The sequence below is a fragment of the Cebus imitator genome, unplaced genomic scaffold (assembly GCF_001604975.1).
Source record: "Cebus imitator isolate Cc_AM_T3 unplaced genomic scaffold, Cebus_imitator-1.0 Scaffold39, whole genome shotgun sequence".
In the NCBI taxonomy this organism is placed as follows: Eukaryota; Metazoa; Chordata; class Mammalia; order Primates; family Cebidae; genus Cebus; species Cebus imitator.
This window is the reverse complement of record NW_016107354.1, coordinates 573,982-595,877: the sequence shown is the minus strand read 5'-3', so window position 1 is coordinate 595,877 and position 21,896 is coordinate 573,982. Positions and strand designations below refer to the sequence as shown.

The 21,896-nt window shown below is 45.7% G+C and overlaps 1 protein-coding gene, 1 long non-coding RNA gene and 1 other non-coding gene across 5 annotated transcripts in view; 1 reads left to right on the top strand and 2 right to left on the bottom strand.

Moving 5' to 3' along the window:
- LOC119470745 overlaps window positions 1-996 on the top strand; it is a 6,665-nt gene extending 5,669 nt beyond the window's left edge. Inside the window, exon 3 of the long non-coding RNA XR_005199707.1 lies at window positions 722-996. This is a non-coding gene — a long non-coding RNA (uncharacterized LOC119470745). The remainder of the gene's footprint in view (window positions 1-721) is intronic.
- GSG1L (GSG1 like) overlaps window positions 1-21,896 on the bottom strand; it is a 267,111-nt gene that overhangs the window by 184,660 nt on the left and 60,555 nt on the right. The window lies entirely within an intron of this gene.
- On the bottom strand, window positions 16,121-16,227 carry LOC119470763. Its single transcript, XR_005199731.1, has one exon. It is a non-coding gene; the product is annotated as a U6 spliceosomal RNA (small nuclear RNA).

Sequence of the window (21,896 nt, the reverse complement as noted above, 5' to 3'; positions counted from 1 at the left end):
AAAAAAAAAAAAAAAAAAAGAAAGAAAGAAAGAAAGAAAAATAAAAAAGAAACTGAGGCAGAGGGAGATGGAGTGAATCACTTGTCTAACACCACACAGTAAGTGGTGGAGCCAGGATTCCAATCAAGACAGCTTGGCGCAGGGCCTTTGGTCTGGCTACTCCTCTGTAGTACATCTTAACAGAGTAGGCAGGTCCTAGTAAAATTCCCTCCTTCTAAGGGAAGTCCCACACGCCCTCCAGAGACCCCACACGTGGCAGGAGAACCCAGCAGCCTTCCAGACATGCCCAGCGAAGTAGACTCCAATCTGGCTGGTTCAAAGTTTGACTCTGGTTCTGAGACCCAGATTCCACAAGCAGCGAAGCTTTTTGGCAGGTGCACAGTTAATTTTCTTTATAGCTGGGTGCTTTCAACTTGCTGGGTGGGCAGAAGAGAAATGGTCCTGGTCCCCCAACAAATTCAGCCAATGAGAAATGATTTTCACTGTTAGGCAAGGGCAAGAGTTCATATACCTTCGCTGGCTAGATTCAAGGAATTCAGCTAGGGGAAAAAATGCCAACAGATCTTGTGTGAAGCTTCTCCCCTCGCTATCTGGGCTGGCGGCAGAGCCTTGGCAAGCACTTCCTTGGATTCTCCGGAGGCCTCTGCCAGTTCAACTGACGGGGCAGCAGATGGCACACACTTCTCTGCTGATGATATTTTGATTTATTTATCTCTTACAGATGGTACCATGCCTTGATTTCTGGCAGGAGCCCAAAATGCAGGTCAACTTTCTGGGGATAATCGTTTCTACAAGTGGATGAAATGCTGAAGACTAAAGCCCCGCCTGGCATCGTGAATGCAACGCCATGGCCTCCAGAGATATGCTGCTTGGGCATCGGGGCATCTTGGATAAATCAAGAGAAGAATTTTGTTCCCAAGCATATTAAAGCTGAAGAAGTCAAATGTTTATCTAAAATTAGAATTATACTGATTAAATGTAAGAGATTTAAACTCACAGAGTCCTGAGTTCAAGTCCCAGCTCTGCCAAGTACCAGCTCCGTGACCCAGGGGTCAGACTCTCTAGGTCTTAGTTTCCACATCTGTAAAATGGGTATAATTGTCACCTCTACCACATAAGGTAGTATCCACTAAAAGAAGTGATACTGCTTTGGTAGTGTGGAGTTATGGCTAAGAAGTAGCTGCCCTGGCTCATGCCTGTAATTCCAGCACTTTGGGAGGCTGAGGAAGGAGGATCACTTGAGGCCAGGAATTTGAGACAGTCTGGGCAACATGGCAAGACCTTGTCTCTACAAAAGATTAAAAATGGACCGGGTGCAGTGGCTCACACCTGTAATCCCAGGACTTTGGGAGACCGAGGTGGGCAGATCACGAGGTCCAAAGATCGAGATCACCCTGGCCAGCATGGTGAAACCCTGCCTCTACTAAAAAAAAAATACAAAAATTAGCTGGGCGTGGTGACTCATGCCTGTAGTCCCAGCTACTTGGAAGGCTGAGGCAGGAGAATCGCTTGAAGCTGAGAGGCGGAGGTTGCAGTGAGCCGAGATCATGCCACTGCACTCCAGCCTGGTGACAGAGTGAGACTCTGTCTCAAAAAAAAAAAAATTAAAAATGAGCTGATGTGGTGACACGCACCTATAGCCCTAGCAGCTCAAAAGGCTGTGGTGGGTGGATTGCTTGAGCCCAGGAGTCCTATGCCCATAGCATAGATAACCCTCATCAAGATGCTTACTAGCATCCTCAGTGGTCATGAGTTTTGCAAGAAAGTCTGAGGCGTGACCAGCTACGCATGTTTTATCCTAAAAGTTTGCTAGCAAAATGATACGTTTTTGGAGGTCAGTGTGGAAATCCACTGTTGCACGGCCTCAACACACCACTTCTGTTCGTAAGTCCCTATGAATGTTTCCCTCTGAGAAACAGGATTTGTCAGCCTTTCTATGGCCATATATCCTGTAGAAGCAAGAGCCAAATAAACCTTTCTTCTTTGTAAATTACCCAGCTCCCTCCGCCCTTTTGCATAGACTGCTCACTGTAGAACATGTAGCAATCCAGCCAGGAGCTGAGAGACCAAGAAACAGACAGAGGGAATGAAGCCTCCATGGGGGACATCCCAGGCTACGCAGCCACTTCTATGTGGAGCAGTGCGGTCACCTTTTGGACACTTTTGGACCATGACGTGAGTATCAGGATGCCCCAAAAATGCCAGGATCAGTGCTTCTGTGGGTTGCCCATTGGATGACGGAAGTCCAGCTAGCAACAGATGTAAAAGTAAAATGGCTTGAGGCGGAATTATAATTGGAAAAAAGATTTTTGTTTTTTTTGGAGCTCTACAATCAGAAGTCAGCTTAATTAAAAGCTAATATTCAGGCCATAATTTTTTTCAAAATGGGGAAGGCCTTTATCCTGTTTCTGGCACTTTTTTTCAGTTAACTGAAACGCCTTTTTAAAAATTATGTTTGATCCCTCTGTTTGGTGTCTTACTTGTTGGTATAATTTTGATTTTTTTTCCTTTTTTTTTTTTTTTGAGACAGTATCTCGCTCTGTCACTTAGGCTTGAGTGCAGTGGCATAATCATGGCTCACTGCAGCCTTGACCTCCCAGGATCAAAGTATCCTCCTGCCTTGGTCTTCGGAGTAGCTGGGACTACAGGCACACGCCACCACGCCCAGCTAATTTTTGTATTTCTTGTAGAGATGGGGTTTTGCCATGTTGGCCAAGATGGTCTCAAACTCCTGGCCTCAAGCAATCTTCCGGCTCCAGCCTCCCTAAATACTGGGATTACAGGCATGAGCCCCTGTGCCTGGGTCTTGTTAGCGTGATTTTTGCTCTTGCTCTTCCATTTCCTTCCACTTCTGCTCCTCCTTCCTTTTGCCATCTTTGATGCTACATGAATGAATCTAGAGGAGGCTTCCTGGCCCCTGAGACCCTGATAGAGTCTGGATGTTTGTCCCCTCCAAATCTCATGTTGAAATGTGACCTCCACTGTTGAAGGTGGGGACTGATGGCAGGTGTCTGGGTCATGGGGCTAGATTCCTCATGAATGGCTTGGTGCCATCCTCGTGGTAATGAGGGAGTTCTTGCCATTAGTTCGCTCAAGAGCTGGTTGTTTAAAATAAGCCCGTACCTCCTGCCCTCTTTCTCTTGCTCCCTCTCTTACCATGGGCCACGCTGGCTTCCCCTTCACCATCCGCCACGATTGGAAGCTTCCTGTGTTCTCACCAGAAGCAGAAGCTAACACAATGCTTTCCGTATAGCCTGTAGAAGCATGAGCCAAATAAACCTTTTTCTTTGTAAATTACCCAGTCTTGGCTGGGCATGGTGGTTCACGCCTATAATCCCAGCACATTGGGAGGCCAAGATGGGCATATCACCTGAGGTCAGTCAGGAGTTTAAGATCGGCCTGACCAACATGGTGAAATCCCGTTTCTACTAAAAATACAAAGTTAGCCAGACGTGGTGGTACATGCCTGTAATCCCAGCTACTGGGGAGGCTGAGGCGAGAGACTCACTTGGATCTGGAAGGCAGAAGTCGTGGTGAGCCGAGATCACGCCATTGCACTCCAGCCTGGACGACAGAGCAAAATTCCGTCTCAAAAAAAAAAAAAAACGGTCTCAGCTATTTAATTATAGCAACATAAACAAACTAACACAACTCCGTGAGGAACACAGGAAAAGGTGTCACTCTCCCCCTTTTGGGGGTCTTCTGCCTTCCTCGTGGAGTTCCAAGAGTCATAGGAAGGTTTCTCTGGGGTCTAAACCTCGACTTTTTTGCATTGCTTTCCCTGATCGCTTAGGCTTTTGGAAGTACCAGAGATTACTTAGTACCGTGACAGAATACGACCTTTGCGTGTGCCATGTTGACAAGTCACTGATGAGGGCTGCCATTTTGGGGGTGGCTGACAGTGTTTACAATGAGTGTTATTGCTGCAGGGAGGCGACTTATTTCTTTGCATGTTTAGCTAAGAAAAGTGTGATTTGGCCAGGCACAGTGGCTCATGCCTGTAATCCCAGCACTTTGGGAGGCTGAGGCAGGTAGTTCTCTTGAGGCCAGGAGCTCAAGACCAGCCTGGAAAATATGGTGAAACCCCATCTCTGCTGAAAATACAAAAATTAGCCAGACGTGGCGGTGCATGCATGTAATTCCAGCTACTTGGGAGGCTGAGGCAGGAGAATGAGAGTCACTTGAACTCGGAGGGTGGAGGTTGCAGTGAGCTGAGACCGCACCACTGCACTCCAGCCTGGGCGACAGAACGAGACTCTGTCTCAAAAAAAGAAAGAAAAGTGTGATTTAGATACCTAGAGGCTGGAAACACTTGAGACCGAGGTAAGACTCCCGTGGGGAATGGGTGGATCACAAAATGAGTTACTGGCATGGGGCTGCCCACCAGCCTTGGGGGAATGTCCTTGCAGTGGACTACACTGTCCTTTGCACTGTTCGTGGTGCTTCTTTCTTTGGGGGGACCAAGGATCCAGTATAAAAATGGGACCTTGATTTGGGGAGACCTAAGCATGCTGCCTTCCAGCTGCACCTGCTTTTCACATTTGTAAGTACAAGATCCTGGAAGCTGCAAATCCTTCTCTGGTCCTATTTGCTAATGGGCTCCACCCTGCGCTCAGTGATTCAGTTGGAAGATGGAGACTAACTTAGAAGCTAACCATCTACATGAAATTGGTCTCAGGCCATGTGTGGCGGTTCACGCCTGTAATCCCAACACTTTGGGAAGCCAAGGTGGGTGGATCACCTGAGGTCAGGAGTTCAAAACCAGCCTGGCCAACATGGTAAAACCCCATCTCTACTAACAATACAAAAATTAAACAGGCGTGGTGGTGGGCACCTGTAATCCCAGCTACTCGGGAGGCTGAGGCAGGAGAATCTCTTGAACACGAGAGGCGGAGGCTGCAGCGACAGGAGATCATGCCACTGCACTCCAGCCTGGGCAACGAAGGTGAAACAATGTCTCCAAAAAATTAATTAATTAATTAAATTGATATCCTTATAAAGTTCTGTGGTGAATTCCTATGGTTGTGTGTTACTTTGGCATCCATTTTTAACCTTTTTCTAACACATTAAATGAAACTCCGTTAAAAATAAAGTTTAAATTCACACTCCATGCCTTCAGATGTAATATTACTGCCTTGTTGTCTCTCAGACTCTGTAAGGACTTTGGCCATGTGGGACAGATAAACTTTAATTTGTTCCATTTATAAAATTTGAATCCAAACTGTCTTTTTTATTTTATTTTATTTTATTTTATTTTATTTATTTTTTGAGACCAAGTCTTGCTCTGTCACCCAGGCTGGAGTGCAGAGGCATGATATCAGTTCATTGCAACCTCCGCCTCCCAGTTCAAGCAATTCTCCTGTCTCAGCTCTTAAGTAGCTGGAATTACAGGCACCTGCCACCACGTCTGGCTAATTTTTGTATTTTTACAAAATTAGAGATGAGGTTTTACTATGTTGGCCAGGCTGGTCTCGCACTCCTGACCTCAAGTGATCCTCCCACCTCGGCCTCCCAAACTGCTGGGATTACAGACATAAGCCACCATGCCCAGCCCTAACTGTCCTTTCAAACTAGTGAGCTGTGGCCGGTAAAATGGCTAATGTCTGTAATCCCAACACTTTGGAAGGCCAAGGCAGGAGGACAGCCTAAGCCTAGGAGTTCAAGCCCAGCCTGGGCAACAGAGTGAGACCTTATCTCTATATTTTAAAAAATAAGATAAAAGTAAATTAGTGAGTTTTACCTGTTTCATGGCTGAAATTTGTATATCAAAGCTATGAAATCTTTACCTGTCTGTATTTTATGTATACTTATAATAGGTCTGCTTGTAAATTGTCCACATGGTACCAAATGGACTTAGAAAGTGAGTGCTCATAAGTGAGTGCTCATAAGTTACTGAGTCCAAATATGTTTCAAGTTCACATGACTTTAGCAATCCTTCATAAATAAAATTAGTGGCCACACACGGTGGCTCACGCCTGTAATCCCAGCACTTTGAGAGGCCAATGCGGGTGGATCACCTGAGGTCAGGGGTTTGAGGCCAGCCTGGCCAACATGGTGAAACCCCATCTCTACTAAAAATACAAAAATTAGCTGGACATGGTGGCAGGTGCCAGTAATCCTAGCTAGTCGGGAGGCTGAGGCAGGAGAATCACTTGAACCCAGGAGATAGAGGTTGCAGTGAGCCTAGATTGCACCAGTGCACTCCAGCCTGGGTGACAAGCATGAACTCCATTTTAAAAAAAAATTGTTCATAAAATAAAATAGAAATGTCTTCAGAATTATCAGTATTAAAAATAATGCAGACACTTTTGCCTGGGTCTATGGTCAGATGGGTTTAGGCTACCTCTGCTGGATGTTTTAAGGTTATAAAACTGTTGCTCCTGTCTGTGAATTTATGTCTTAGAGCCGTTTGATTCTCGACTATAACTCAACAGACATGGTGAGGCCTGGGGACAAGTGTGGAGGTCTCCCTGCCCCTGCTGTGTCCTCTGGCTGTGCTGGGAAGGGTCAGACATTATCTTCACAGCTCTGTCTTCTGCCCTGAGCTTAATAGTTGGTGTGTAAATTCTGGACACAGATAAGCCCTCCCTTTCATTGCTGTCCCTGGGTATCATGTGGGGACTTGGGACCCAGAGTAATGGGGAAAAACATTAGAAAGCATAAGTATACCTGTGTCATAGTTTCAAATTCCTTTCAGTAATTTCAGACCTTAAAGTCATGTCACCTTGAATGAAGTAACAGATCATTGGAAAATGTCTGAGTCATTTCTAGGTAAAATACTGGAATGTTAGCTTTTAAACACAAGTTTAAGTTTACATACTTTGGCATCTTATTTTAGATGGTATAGAAAAGCTAAATATAGATATATATGTTAATAAACAAAAAAATTAAGGAAGCATCTTTCTGAAAAATTATGAAATGGTTTTCATCTATAAGTACAGATATAAGACAGTTCAAAATTACTTACTGCCTGGGTTTTTCACTGGAAATTAAGGTTACTAAGAGTTAAAATTATAGTTAATACATGTAATTTAAACTACTAGATATAAGAGAAACAATTCTATATACAGAGTATATAAAGAAAGCAAAATGTGTTTTAGGTGAAGAAATGTTATTAAAAAGATGTGAAGATGTGGTTTTTTGCTGAAGGAAAAGTAATTTTTCCTAGTTTAGAGGTTATTTAAAGGTTGTTTCAAAATGAGGGAGAAATGGTACAGATAAAACTAAATGAATCTAAAAGTTGAGGTTAAGAAAAAAGTAGAAAAAAATCTTTTAAGCAGTTATAAAGGATTTGTGGGAATCTTATCTGTGTGGTCCAAAGCTGACCGAAATTGGATTGATTGGTTTATAAGGTTTTATTAAAATTAGCTTTTGCATTGATAATACACTAATATAAAAGTAAATTTCCATTTTCTTTTTTAAACAATAATTTATGTCATATTAATAAGAGATAAAAAATTTTTGTTTACCTTTTGAGTCAACTGCAATTTAAGACAAAAAGGAGAGACAGAGAGACAGTTTCATGCTGTCTTTATTAGGTCTCTCTATCAAAGAGTAACGGTTTTTGCTTTTTGCAATCTTCGAGTTGTCACTTTGGCTAAATGATTATTATTTTGCAGTCACCCAGGATCCTATTTTGATAAAGTGTTTGAAAGCTCCCTTACTTTGATATCAAGGTTTTAAACCTTTGATATCTGACATACTTCCTGAAAGCAAATTTCAAATTCTAACCTTAAGTCTTCTTGACCCAAACGAACTTGGACATAACAAGTAGAGTCCCTGAAAGGCCAAGAGAGAAATTTTTGTCTTATTTGTTATGTTAGAATTCTATGGACCAAGCAGAGAGGCTTACACCTGTAATCCCAGCACTTTGGGAGGCCAAGGCACGCAGATCACCTGAGGTCAGGAGTTCGAGACCAGCCTGGCCAGTATGTTGAAACCCCATCTCTACTGTAACTATAAAAATTAACCAGGCATGGTGGCACATGCCTGTAGTCCCAGCTACTTGAGAGGCTGAGGCAGAAGAATTGCTTGAACCCAGGAGGCGGAGGTTGCAGTGAGCCGAGGTCACACCACTGCACTCCAGCCTGGGCAACAGAGTGAGACTCAGTCTAATATATATATAGATATATAATATGGGAAACATCGTCAAATAAGAAATGGTGTTTAACTTTCTTTGAGTTGTATTTGCATAAATGTATTATTAATATGTGTTCCAAAATTATAGATAATTTCTAAGGTCTGATATGTCTTGGTATATGCAGTTAATTGCTTTCTTCTGATTCTTTTCCTAAAAGCTTTCTGCAGATCCTAAAGGGCTGTGTCTTTGAGGAAATTCATAGAAAGGACCCTGACAAGTCATCCTGAATAACAGGTTTCTGATCACTTTGGAGATGATACCGTTAGGCTACTAGAAACTTCCAGAACTCTTACTTAGCTGATGTGTTTGTGAGGATTGCTAACACAACATCAAACAGAAAAAGAATTAATCACATGTACTTGACCTAGTAAAGGGCTGAAATCATTTTTATGACTTTTGTTTGAACAATTGCTGTTTATTTTTATGTTTTCTTTTTCAGAGTCAAAATTTTTTTTTTCTTTTGAGCTATTTATGGGGACAGCAATTGGGCAAAGTACACACTTGTGAGTAAAACTGAGACTTTTACTTTTCTCTCTATCTGATTTCTCCATAATTGGAAACTATTTATGAATATTCTTATTTTATTGCCATGTGGTTATTAACACACATTCACTAAGAATGTGTTTTCTTTTGCCACAGGACACACTGGAGATACTGGTTATTATGCCCAAGTTTTGACTAGAATGGGATATTTTTAGATATGACCATTCTGTTTTAAGGAATTGAGGTTGACTTGATGGAGACAGTAAAAGGTCCCCTGGAAAGACTGGCCTAGTTCCTTGTCTTATGGTGCCCTCCAAGATTCCCGACCTGTGATAAATAAAGAATGTCACTTTCTAGCAGGTCCAGGAACCTCAAGATATTTTGGGACCTCAAGAACAGAAGAAGTCACCCAATTAATACAGGCATTTCAGGTACATTTTGGTGCTGAATCCGTGACTTGGCTTCCTAAATCCAGACCTTTACAGGTCTAATCCAAAGTTCCTTATGTACGTTCTAGCAAAGCCAACTTAAAAAGAGTCTATGTGGTCAATCACTAGTCTTGCTCCACTTTATGCAAATAATCGGGCCAAGTATAGTCAGGCTAAAACTTATTTTGCAAATAAACTGGGTTTTATTATGATTTTTCTTTGGTAGAAAAGGGAAATTGGAGACAGAAAAACTATCTTTCAGAAGAAAACTGTAACACATGTGTTATTAGATTCCAGCCTTGACCATTGTTTCTGAGCTGTTATTATTTGCCTACAACTCGGACCGAATCCTGAATCCTGGCTACAAGAAGTCTCTAAAGAAGAACCGAGTACTGAGTTTTAATTTTCTTCGTGATGTTTGTATTTTGCTCCCTGATGGAATAGGTTCTCTCTTTTTTTTCATTCTGGCATACCAATTCTCTTTTTGATTGTAGGATTTGTGTGCGTTACATTTCCTTTTTTTTTTTTTTTTTTTTTTTTTTTTTTTGAGACAGAGTCTCACTCTGTTGCCCTGGCTGGTGTGCAATGCAAGATCTTGGCTCACTGCAACTTTTGCCCCCCAGTTCAAGCGATTCTCCTGCCTCAGCCTCCTGAGTAGCTGCAATTACAGGCATGCACCACCACATCCCGCTAACTTTTGTATTTTTAGTAGGGACGTGGTTTCGCCATATTGGTCAGGCTGGTCTCGAACTCCTGACCTCAGGTTATCACACACCTCAGCCTCCCAAAGTGCTGGGATTAATGGCATAAGCCACTGTGCCTGGACTATATTTCTACTATTTAAATTATGAATGCCATGTATCTCTCACTGTTTTACTTCTGAGAAAACCAGAATCATGGTATTCCGAAGACTAGAGATTATTCAACAAAGGCTGCGAATCTTCCTCATTTGGAATCCCACTGGGTCCAATCTATTTATTATTGCCAACGCACTGCTGAGGAAGCTATGCCATATCAAGCGTCCTCCCTCTAGACCCAGGGACTATCCCAGGAGAGGTGGGTAAGTGAGATTGCAAGGGCAAGTTTCCAGGGGTGGAGTGTAGGAAAACAGCCCGTTGCATGGCAAGAGTGACGCCATCTTGAAACGACACCCCCATGATGATGGATGTTTGACTCCTGCAGCAATGTCTTTAAGCAATGCCTGTGGCATACAGAACCCCTCATCAAGATGCTTATCTAACCTCCCTAGTGGTCAAGAGTTTCGAAAGAAAGTCTGAGGTGTGACCACCTATGCATGCTTTACCCTAAAGGCTTGCTAGATAAAGGATATTTCCGATTGGGCACGGTGACTCATGCCTGTAATCCCAGCACTTTGGGAGGTCAAGGCAAGTGGATCACCTGAAGTCAGTTCGACACCAGCTTGGCCAACATGGTGAAACCCTGTCTCTACTAAAAATACAAAAAATTAGTCAGGTATGGTGGCATGTGCCTGTAATCCCAGTTACTCGGGAGGCTGAGGCAGGAGAATCACTTGAACCCGTGAGGCTGAGGTTGCAGTGAGCTGAGATCACACCACGGCACTCCAGCCTGGGCAACAAGAGTGAAACTCCATCTCAAAAAAAAAAAAAAGATATTTTCTGGAGGTTGGGTGCAGGGATCCCCTGTCTCTCGGCCACCAGATACAGCACTTTGGTTAGTAAGTTCCTATTGATTTTTTTTTTTTTTCTGAGAAGCTGGATTTGTGAGCCTCATTCTCTGGCCTCTAAGCTCCCTCAGCCTTTGAGGATAGGTTTGCATAGACCTGCTCATTGCAAAACACGGTTCTTCTTCTGTCCTCCCTTGACATACAATTATCCAGCTCTGCTAGAGATGGAAGCAGGAATTTAGGGATCACGGAGTCCACCACCCTGTTTCCAGACACAGAAACCAAGGCCCAGGGAGGGCCTTGGGTGACTTGAGATCTCATCATGAGTCAGATATTAAGCTGAAGTTGGGACCCACATCCTCCACCTTATAATCTAGAAGAAGGTATGAGAGGATGAGGTCCCCACAGTCCCTGCCTACAGAAAATAATAACAGCTAATGTTTCTGAGAACTTATTATGTACCAGGAGCTATTTAAATGTCCCTATGTCTGATTCTCACAATAACTATATGAAAGAGGTACTATTGTTATGCCCATTTTTGAATGACGAAACAGAAGTACAGGAGGTTTCATACCTGAGTCAGGATATTCCAACCCAAGCACTCTAACTCCAGAATTTCCACTCTTTTTTTGTTTTGTTTTGTTAAGATGGAGTCTCGCTCTGTCATCTAGGCCAGAGTGCAATGGTGAGATCTCGGCTCACTGCAACCTCCGCCTCCCAGGCTCAAGTGATTCTCCTGCCTCAGCCTCCCAAGTAGCTGGGACTACAGACACACGCCACCATGCCCAGCTAATTTTTTGTATTTTTAGTAAAGACAGGATTTCACCATGTTGCCGAAGCTGGTTTTGAACTCCTAAACTTAGGTACTCTGCCAACCTCAGCCTCCCAAAGTGCTGGGATTACAGGTGAGAGTCACCATGCCTGGCCCAGAGTCCCCACTTTCAATCACATTTGGAGGAATGCAACTTGTAGGATGGATTTTATCTATTCTGCTGCACTCCAAAGAGCAGAACCAGGCTCAACAGCTCCAAGGAGCAGGACTCTGCCCAATACAAAGAATGGCCCAGCCTCAAAAAAAAGCCCCTTTGCAATGGCATTAAACTTTGCAATGGTGTAAATGAGAGAGGAGAAAGGGAAGAGGCTGGTCAGGCAGGCAGTTGGGATGGGCCCTTCATTTAATTATTTCAAACAAAAGAACAGCCTGCAGGTACAGATAAGGAAACTTGCACATGGGAGCTTGCCTGAGACATGCCCACAGCTGCACAGATAAGAAAGACTACACAGGTAACTTGCCCAGACAGGCCCACAAGGGGAAGTTCTGTCCCCTGACACATGCACAGGAAGGGAGGCAAAGCAATATGGAGTAACTCAAGCTAAGGACCCACATGCGCACTAAGGGGACGGGATGGAGTACCAGAAATTCATACCTTATGCAAATGAGACACCCGGCCCTCATCCATCTCATCTAAAAGCCTTTGCATTCGACTGTAAAAATGGCAACCCTCTTCCAGGCCCCTTCTACAGAGGAGAGCTTTCTTCTTTTGCTTGTTAAAATTTCACTCCAACCTCACGCTTTGTGTCCACGCTCCTTAATTCTCTTGGTCGTGAGACAAAGAACTCCAGGTGATACCTCACAAAGAGAGACTGCTACATTGTGGTACATTGGTGAGACTATAACATAAGGATAGGAGAAAGACTTGAACCACCATGTGGGGATGTTGCCAAGATATTCAAGCAGCTGATGGAGGATGGGGCTGGGCCAGTGTTTTCTCAGGTCCCTAGGGGTTCAGAACGGTGGAGGGAATGGCATTAAACCACACCAAATTGTGTCATAGGGAACAATTCTCCCTCTAATTCCCTTCCAGCCCTTCAGATGACTTCCAACAGGAAACGACAGCTTTGTGCTAGCCTCTCTTTAACATTGCTCTAACTCTTGCTGACAATACTTCCTAATACCTCCTGTTTCACAAAGAGAAAAAAAGACCGCAACATCCAGCTAGAGTTCAATGGCATTGTTTCTTTTATGCTCGTATGTGCACACACGTGCTCGCACGCGCGCACACACACACACACACACTTCTTCTATTTTGGTGAGTTGTACTGTTCTTCCACTCCCAATTTTGATCTAAAGTTCCCCTTTTACCTTCATTTTTGTAAGAAGACTGTGAGACAATATAGAGCAAAAAAATCATAGGAGAAGACGAATATGTAACTAGAAATAAATTAATAAAGGTGATGAGGAAGGAGACCCTTAATCCTCTTAAGCTTCTGAGAGCCCCTCCCCCTAGACTTCTACACTGCATTTAAATAGGACAAGTAAAGGCTGGCAGACCTGGGCGCCATCCTTAATCACACCCCCATAGATCGCAGGCATGGTATGGAGGAATCTTTCCGGAAGGCACTGTTTTTGCCTAAACACGATCAAACCCCCATCTAGTCACGTACCCCATGCCTACTTCATGGATCAAGACCCTTTCATGTGTAATTTCTAGAACTGTAAGACTTGAAAAGGGCAAGGATTTTCTTTGTTGAGGAGCTCGGTTGTTAAGGTATTTTCACCTGCCGCAGCTCCCGGCTAAATAAATCACTACTTCCTTCCCTGTTCGGTGTTCAAGAGGTTTGTTTGTGGTGGCTTCTGCCTCAGTGATATGAAAATAAGCAAAGTCTGGAAACACTGAGATAAAAGAATTCTCTGCTTCTAGGCCCACTCCAGGCTGAGAGGTCACAGGGCCACCACCTTGCACATAACAGAGCGCCATTCACATTGTGGTTTACAGGAACAACGTTCCCTGGAATCGTGCAGTGTACAGCCTGCGCAGCTGTACACAACAGGCATGGATATTTTTAGAGTTACAAATATCCCAAACACACGAGGAAGGGAGATAATCTTCTGGCCGGCTGCCCTGAAATTGGCAGCCAAAGTTTCTCACTCCAAATTATGTTATTTTCTATTCATGATCAGCATACAGCATCCCCAAGCTCAGGGGATCACCAGGCAGCCCAAGCAGCACTGAGTCTCAACCCAACCTCGAGAAGAATCAGAAGGATCAGGAGGCCCAGGGCTCTCCTCAGGGGTGACTCACGAACTAATCCCAGTAAGGCTGCGAAAAGATAAACTGCATGTTCAAGTGTAAAGGCAGCAGGCCGACAGTCTCAGACATCAATGCCCTTGGAGAATATAGTATCCATTTTTTTTTTAGATGGAGTATCACTCTGTTGCCAGGCGGGAGTGCAGTGGTGCAATCTCGGTTCACTACAACCTCCACCTCCCGAGTTCAAGTGATTCTCTTCCCCTCAGCCTCCTGAGTAGCTGGAGCTACAGGCGCCCGCCACCATGCCCAGCTAATTTTTGTATTTTTAGTAGAGACGGAGTTTTACAATGTTGGCCAGGATGGTCTCGATCTCTTGACCTTGTGATCCGCCCGCCTCGGCCTCCCAAAGTGCTGGGATTACAGGCATGAGCCACCATGCCCGGCCCCATGAACCATTCTTAAAAAAGCTAGCTGACATTGAAATCCAGCTCACCAAGGAAGAATCAAAATAAACCCAAGAATGGAGAAGTCATAATAAAACTCCATGGTGGGTAAAGAATCTATTTAAACAAATAACCAAAAGGAAAAAAATGCAGGTAGTGTAATTGTTACACCTTGATGCTGTAAAAATCCTGTAAGCACCAAAAATCCGGAAGTCAGAAGCAGTAAGACCTGTAGTCACCACATATTTCTGAGAAGCAATCTAATACCAGAAAAACCTTGTTTAAAGACCATAGGTATACACTTCCATCCCCCTCCCCTGCAAAACTACAAAGTTAATTATCTCCCCGAAGGTGAAAAGGGCCAGGCAGAAGACAATGGAGAGTGGAATTCAGGCCTGACTCGTGAACACCAAGGGAGCCTCACTTGTCGTGAGGGACACCAGTCCCAGTGGCTCTTGAACTCCTGGCCTCAACAGTTCTCCCACCTCAGCCTCCCGAGTAGCTGGGATTACGGGCATGTACCACCGCACCTGCCCCCAGCAGGCTCTCAAACCCAGGGCCACTGAAGAAAGACCTCTCATGTCTTAGGAAGTTCCTGTGCTGATTAAAGCACACACACACACACACACACACACACACACACACACACAGAGCCAGGCACAGTGGCTCACACTCGTAATCCTAGCACTGTGGGAGGCCGAGGCAGGAGGATCGCTTGAGCCCAGGAGTTTGAGACCAGCCTTGGCAACATAGTGAGTCTCCATATCTAAAAAAAATTTTTTTTAAAAAAGTTTTTTAAAGTAAAAGCACACACTAGAAAATCAACTTACACTCACCCATACCAAGCCGGTCCTAAACAGTGCCCTCTCTCTCTCTGTCACGCACATGCATTTCTCTCTAGGTCCACGGCTTCAGCCTCTCCTCTGGCCTCCCTCTACACCATCAGCCACAGGAATACTTGTAGAATCCATATGTGAATTCTGCTCAGGCACCTCCGATTGCCTTTAGCTTTCACCAGAATCATGCCCTCGAGCATTTATGAAAAATGGAGGCTTCTTAAGATGCATATTCTCTGTGACCCAACAATTCCATTTCCTGGAACTCATCTTACACATGTGAAAAATTACTCAAGGTCAAAATCATTCATTGCAACCTTATTTTAATAGCAAAGGACTGGAAATAACCTAAAATAACATTAATTAAATAAGAAACATGCATTCAATTTATGGAAGGATCACACCCATTAAAATGAACAAGCCTGTTCGCTCTCTCTCAGAATGTAATTATTAATTAATATTAGTAGTACATGGAAAAGTGGGGACCTCACTGAAGTTTGACACCCACTGCTCATCCAGAATAAGTCTACACAACTCTGGCCCTTCGGTCTACTGTGGTCTCCTGACATTCTCCATCTGACATTCTACTCATTCTCCATTGCTGCTGTAACAAATTCACACAAACATTTGTATTGGCTAAAACAATACAAAATCTTTATTTATTTATTTATTTATTTATTTATTTATTTTTTGAGACAGAGTCTCACTCTGTCATCCAGGCTGGAGTGCAGTGGCTCAATCTCAGCTCACTACAGCTTCTGCCTCCCAGGCTCAATCGACTCTCGTGCCTCAGCCTCCCCAGTAGCTGGGATTACAGGCATGCACCACCACACCCAGCCAATTTTTGTATTTTTTAGTAGCAACGGGGTTTCGCCATGTTGGCCAAGCTGGTCTTGAACTCCTGAGCTCAGGTAATCTGCCCACCTCAGCCTCCCAAAGTGCTGGGATTACAGGCTTGAGCCACCGCACCCAGCCACTCTCCACTTCTGAGTCTCCCACGTCCATTGGACCACTCTATGGGCCTTTGCATACCCATAGCTTGGCTCCCATTCATAAGTGAGAACATACGGAGTCTGGTTTTCCATTCCAGGGTGACTTCACTTAGAATAATGGAAAAATATGGAACGCTTCATGAATTCGTGTGTTATCCTTGCACAGAGGCCACGCTCGCCCTCTCTGTATCATTCCAATCTTAGTGTATGTGCTGCCAGATCAAGCACTGATGTGGACATCTTTGGAGCAGGCGACGTTGTTCTACCGACCACAGACACCCTATATCCCCGGCTACCAAAGCATCTGTCACATCTCATCAAACACAAGATCTTGCCAGGTGTGGTAGCTCCTGCCTGTAATCCCAGCATTTTGGGAGGTCAAGGCAGGAGGATTGCTTGAGGCCGGGAGCTTGAGGTCAGCCTGGGCAACACAGTAAGACCTCATCTCTACAAAAATTTAAAAATGAGCTGGGGGTGGTGGCATGAGCCTGTAGTCCCAGCTACTCGGGAGGCTGAGGCAGGAGGCTCATTTAAGCCCAGTTCAAGGTTGCAGTGAGCTGTGATCGCACCACTGCCCTCCAGCCTAAACAATAGAGTGAGACCTTGTCCATAAAATATAAATCAATAAATAATATTTTAAACAAAAACACAAGACTTCATGACTATAGACCAGTCCCTCCACCTGAAATGCTTTCTCATCTGCCCAAACTCTACTCAGACCTTCAAGGCTGAACTCAAAAGCCCCTTCCTCCATGAAGCCCTCTCTGATTTCCCCAGAGTTAGTGACACTGCCAGCACTTTGAAAAAGTCTGTCTATATAACACATGTCACTTGGCATTTAAATCGTATGTTTACTTGTACATCTCTCAGTAGCCAGTAAGCAATTTAAGAGTGAAAATGAACGTATTCAACCACAGGTCCCCACTATTTATCACAATGCCTGGAGCGTAATAGGGTTTAATATTTAATAATCAATGATTGGGCGAGACATGGTGGCTCACGCCTGTAATCCCACACTTTGGGAGGCTGAGATGGGCAAATCCCTTGAAGGCAGGAATTCAAGATCAGCCTGGCCAACGTGGTGAAACCCCATCTCTACTAAAAGTACAAAAATTAGTGGTGTGTGGTGGTGCGTGCCTGTAATCCCAGCTACTCAGGAGACTGAGGCATGAGAATCACTTGAACCCGGGAGGTTTCAAGGGTTGCAGTGAGCTGAGATCGCACCACTGCATTCCAACCTGTGCGACAGAGTGAGACTCTGTCTCAAAACAAAAATCATCATCGTCATCATCATCACTGATGGAATGAATTACCAAATTCTTTTTATTTTACTGTGGAGCACACTATTTAATACATAATCCAAAGTATGATTTTATGCATCTGCTGTTAATCCACATGCCTGGCCCATGATAGGAACTCTATAAATATTTGCAGCATAAATAAATTAATACTTATATCTAATATTTATTGAACATTTTCTATATGCCAAAATATAGAACATTTTCTACATTTTCTATATTGAACATTTTCTATATTGAACACTTAGCTAAGCTCTTATAAGCTCTGCCTCCCTCACTCAATTCTTCACAATACCTCTCAAGGGAGTACTACTGTATTCATTTGGGTAGTTAATACTAGCTGCTATTACAAACATCTCAAAATCTTAAAAATTCTTTCTTAGCTGCCTCTCCTGAATGACTCATATCCATGAAGTAACTCAGGGATCCAGGCTCCTTCTATGGTGTAGCTGCACCACAGATGAGGAAGAGAAAATAGAGGGAGGGCACACAGTATATTTGTCCACCACAGCCCAGAAGTGACATCCATCACTCCCGCTCTTATCCCATTGGCCAGGCTAGTCACATGGCCATTCCAAGTGCAAAGGACTCTGGGAAATGCAGAGGAACTCAAGGCTACTGATAAGCATAGAGTCACAGCTGGAATCACCATCTTCCTCATCGTACAGTGGAAGAAACAAAGGTTCAGAGGAATGGAGACACTGCCCAAGTCCTTTTAGCTACAGTGTGTAGGAGACAAGTTCAACCTCAGATCTGTCTCCCTGCATAGACCCAGCCCTTAAGCATTACTCACATCTAACATTCTGTGCGCTCAAAAGTTAGGCCACAGCAGGGTGCAGTGGCAAGGACTCCACCCTGGATGGGACAGTCCCTCTGGATCATCCCCCAACAGATAATCCACCAAGAGCTAATCAGGAGTTGGCTGGGTCTTGCATTTTACTATTTGCTTAGTCCTGCCAGAATCCTTTTATTCACAAGCGTCTAAACAATGACACGAGGCAGATGTTACGTGCTGATTTCCCCCTCCAGATTGGTGCAAGAGAGGAAACGGAATCTATTTTTTTAAGCGAGCATCAGCTGAAGCTTGAACAAAACCAATACCTCTTGCAGGACAAGCAGCTCTCTAAGCTTCCCACAGACGCTCTCAGAGTGTCATTTCTGGGGTTTATCTGGCAGTTGTTTACAGTCTGGAAAGAAATACTGCTCCTTCCTGGATACGTCTCTTCTCTCCGCCTCCCGCAACCTCGCAACCTTCCCCCAACAGTGTCAGCCCTTTGCCCTTGTAGTTTAAAATCGTAATTAAAAATATCCCCTCGACCCCCCGTTGCTTTGCCCAGAATCAGTCCAGAGTCCACGCCCTCTTTCCAAACCCCACCATTCTTCTCGCCTGTTCTCCGTCTTCCAGCGTCAGCATCTCCACACTGAGACAATTGCAATTACAAGTCAATTCTCAATTATTCGGGGCTGATTATTCAGGGAGTGGATTGCTCAGGCTTTCTGCTTCCCCCACTCTCTGTGGGTTTCGTTCTACTCATTAGTACCTCCACCAGCAGACAAGAAAGGAAAAGAAAAGTTTGCTGAACTCCCATCCCTCAAAACCAGTGGCTGGTTAAGCCATTTCTGTTTGCAGGGAGGCAACTGGGATCCTGGACTTTATCTGTCCAGGCTGCCTCTTCCCTGATTCACACAGACAATGCAGACTTGCCATGATTTTTCCAGGAAGGGGAGGAGAGGTACAGCCAACGCCAGCCTGGGTCTTTCATCCCAAGGCTGCTCCCACCAGCCTGTGACGTCTGTGTGCTTGACAACAGCGTGTGCCCACGTGGAAGTGTGTGCGTGAGTGTGCACGAAAGACCCGGTGTTGTCAGCTACAGCGTACAGCTTGATGGCAGGGGCTGTCTCTTTACAGCATGAAATATGTCAAGGGACCATTGTGTGATGGCATATCTAATAAATACAATGAATTTTCAAAAACAAATCAGAGAGAGGCAGACGAAAGGCAATTCACCCTCACATGAAATCGTCTCCTCCGCCAGCTTACCCAAAACAGGGCTTGTTTTTAGACCAGAGGCCCTCTCCCAGGTCAAAGCCTCCAATCTTGGGGCATGTGAATCATAGTCCCTTACTGAAACGCTATATGACAAATGGGGCTCCTCCTTGAGAGGTCATCTGGGGGCCCTCGAGAGAAAGAACTGACACTGGTCCAGTGGATAGAGTGTGTATCTGCCCGGAAGAGGGCCCAAGGTTGGCCCAGAACTGAGTCACCTTGGCGACAATCACCACTTCCTGCAGCCTGGCAGCCTGGTTTCCACTCGCCACTTGGTAACCTACAGAACTGTCCTCTACCAGGGCAGAGCAGCGTATGTATAGGCAAGAGTGGGGCTCCCGTGTGGGGACAATGAGATGGGGCCTTTAACTCTCTTCCAACAAACCCCACTAGACTCCTGGCAGTCTAACTCTGGGTCATCTTGCCTCATTTTTGCATTCAATCAACAAATACTCATTAAGCACCTACTACGTTGCCAGGCTGTGTTGGAAGCACTGAGGATTCAGTGGTGCGCAAGACGTGATGTTTTCATTCCAGCAGGGGAAGCAGATGTAAACAAGTCAACAAATAAATAAACAACAGATGGTGATATGCGCCCTGAATAAAACAAAACAGGATGCTGTGTGATGGAATGACAGGGCGAGCCAGGCTTCTCTCATAGGCTGATCGGGGCCTTTTCTCCAAGAGAGGACATTCCAGCTGAAACCTGATGAGGACAAGCTGGCCATGCAAAGATCCAGGGGGTGGCCAGGTGCTGTGGCTCAAGCTTATAATCCTAGCACTGTGGGAGGCCAATGTGGAAGGGTCACTTGAGCCCAGGAGTTCAAGACCACCATGGGCAACATGACAAGATCCCATCTCTACAAAAATTTTAAAAATTAGCCAAGCATGGTGACATATGCCTGTAGTCCCAGTTACTCAGAAGGCTAAGGCAGGAGGATCGCTTGAGCCCAGGAGGTGGAGGCTGGAGTGGGCTGTATTTGTACCACTGCACTCTAGCCTGCGTAACAGAGCAAGACCATGTCTCAAAAAAAATTAAAAAGAAAAGATTCTGGGGAGAGCATCCTAGGCAAAAGGCACAGCAAGTGCAAAGGCCCTGGGGCAGGAATGAACTTGGAGTGCTGGAGGAACAGCAGTGAGGCTGTTGTGAGGGCGTTCTGGGCGATGGGAGGGGCCCGGGCCGGGTTGCTCAGCCTTGTGCTGGGGAGGCCTTAAGGAGCAATGCTGCAGCTCTGGGAAGCCACTGAGGGCACCAGGAAGATGAGCACTGTGATCTGATTTGCATTCTTAAAAGCTCTATCTGGAGGCTGGATGGCTGCAAAAGACAGAACCCACTCGCAGGAGCTTGAGCATAGATGCTTGTTAGCACAGAAGGATACAAGGGCATCTCATTGAACCCAGGAGCAGGGGCTGAAGGAGAGGGGAGCCGTGGGAGCTGGGCAACCCCTCTCTGGCTGCCTCAGCCCCTCTCTGCTCCTCTGAACACAGGCTTGCCTCCCTCAAACACTCCACCCCTTGTCCCTGTGTCCAGCCCTACAGAGGCCAGTCCACCTCCCAGAGTCCTCCAAACTCCCAGGACAGAGAAGCCGATTGGTCCAGCCCAGGTCACATGTCCAGTCCAAGTGGCCAATCAGCATGGCCGGGTAGCTCATGGCCTTGCAGGAAAACATGGCTGCCAGCATGGTCACGACTGATGGTAGGGAAGGCACCAGAGGAGGGGGACTGGGCTGGGCAGGTCTCTCCAAAGTGTCTGCTTCCCAGTGCTCCCCAGAATTCCCTCTGGCAGCCTTCCCTGACTTCCTCCATTCCTGTCTCCATCTCAGTCCCCACCCGCAACTCAACCAGGGGGGCCAGGGCTGGCCAGACCACAGAGTTGCTCAGAGCTTAGGGTGTAGGGAGTTTCCCACTCAGGGCAACAGGACCCCAGAAGCAGAGGCAACAAAGGGAAAAGGCCAAATCCAGAAAGATGGAGGCTGGGATCTGGGGGTAAGGAAGACTGCTCTGAAAAGCTTTAAGCCAGGAACCAGGAGCAGAAAAACAAAAGTCAGCATGGCAGGGAGACGGGCAGCACAGCTGCTGGGGCCCACGGCGAGTATCACGTGCCCGCCAGGCCTCGTGGGGCCGCTGGGCTGATGGCCACTCAGCCTGAGGCGCCTGTGTGCACAGCAGGGTGAAGGGGGCAGGAGAGAGCCCACGGGGTGGTGGGGGGCGGGGGCTGCGCGTGGCTCCTCCTGCAGCTCAGAGGCCTCCGCTCTCAGAGAGGATAGCTCTCTGCCCACTCTCCTCCGTGCTGGCTGCTCGCTTGCTGCCAAGGCCCCAAGAACAGCCGGTGTGGGCATCCAGGGATGCTGGCATCTGGGCCTAGGTCTATCGGCAGTTTAATTACAAAGGGGCGTCCTGGAAGGAACAGAGGCTGGAGGGAGAAGAGAGAACTGAGAGGGAGGAGATGGTGGCGGGGGTGGGTGGGTTCCTGTCTCAACAGGAGCTGAGGGCCAGGAGGAGGAAAGGACGGAAACCCAGAGAGGCGGAAGCAGGAGAAGAGAGAAGAGGAG